Below are 1,204 nucleotides of genomic sequence, written 5' to 3' on the forward strand. Positions count from 1 at the left end.
GGGGGGGGGGGGTGGTATGGAGGTTTCTCCCTCGTGCTGAGAGCTGCCAAGGCGGCGGCACCCCTAAGGAGTCCAGCACCCCAGATACCCCTGTGGACTCTCCACCTGGCTGGCCACACCTGCCAGCACCCCTTACAGGGCAGCTCCCCCATGCCTCTGGGCTGCTTTGTGCGAGACAGGAGGCAAATCCCCCCCCTTACGATGCGTACCAGACCGTGGACGGTGTCTGTGCGCGCCGCGCAGGCGCAGGCAAATCCCGGTCCAGCGGCAGCAGGCGGAAGCGGAAGCGGCTGCGGGACTGGCGTGAGGCCGGGGGGCGCCTGGGGGCTGGCGTCACAGCGGGGGCAGGGTCGCGGCTGCGCGGGCTCTGACCAGGTCTAAGCAGGAGTGGGTGGGTGAAGCTGAGAGTCCCGGTCTGTGGCCAGGGATGCTTATAGACAACTCAAAACTTCCTAAATGATAAAAAAAAACAACCCTGAAACCCAGTATAACTTAAACTGCAGACGTGACTCTGTACCATTTGAACAGGGCTGCAGATAATCTGACAGGAAAACCATAGGAATACAGCGATTACACTGAGTGGTGGGGGACAGAGATGTTGGAGAAAGCCTTGCATTGTTTTATTTCCGAAAAGAATACTTGTAGCACAATTAATTCCTGACCCTGGCTCGCATGTGCCTGACACTGGAGAGCCACAGGGGGTGATTTCTGCCCCTGTAAGATTGCAGCCAGGAGGAAGAGAAGTCAGGCATCAAGTTGGTCAAGGCTGCACCTTAGGGTCAAACTGGCCCAGAGAGGCATGAGCTGTCCTAACCAGCCTCCCACCCTGTCCAGACTCAAACCACTGTGCTCATGGACCTGAGGAAGACCGTCTTGCCTTGAGAAGCTCGTCTGACTAGACGCCAGTTATGCACTTGGTCCCACAAAAGGTATAGCAGCAAGAAATCCTTGCCTCTTGGGTAATTTCTCAGATCAAGTGTAGTGGGCTTCTTGACCTGGCAGAGGAAATCCCATGTCCCAAGAAGGCAGTTTTCCTGAACCACTTCACGGGAGAACTGCTCTTCTGGCGTGGTTCGGTACCCACTGATGTGCAGTAGCTTTAAAAGCCCAGTTTATGGAAATAGGAGTCTCCTCCCTTGCTTGCTCCGAGGTCCTTATGGCTAAGGGCAAGCAAAATGCAGGAGCATCCAACCCCCAAGCCGCG

General features: G+C 56.2%; 1 protein-coding gene across 3 annotated transcripts in view; it reads right to left on the minus strand.

Moving 5' to 3' along the window:
• Positions 1-246, minus strand: part of TICAM2 (toll like receptor adaptor molecule 2) — a 19,432-nt gene extending 19,186 nt beyond the window's left edge. For all 3 annotated transcript variants that reach the window (XM_019516985.1, XM_019516982.1, XM_019516984.1), the window contains exon 1: positions 210-246. The gene's annotated coding sequence lies outside the window, so the exon portion shown is untranslated. The remainder of the gene's footprint in view (positions 1-209) is intronic.
• Positions 247-1,204: the final 958 nt, after the last annotated feature.

The sequence above is a fragment of the Gavialis gangeticus genome, unplaced genomic scaffold, assembly GCF_001723915.1.
Source record: "Gavialis gangeticus isolate Ggan-Ray unplaced genomic scaffold, GavGan_comp1, whole genome shotgun sequence".
Lineage (NCBI taxonomy): Eukaryota > Metazoa > Chordata > Crocodylia > Gavialidae > Gavialis > Gavialis gangeticus.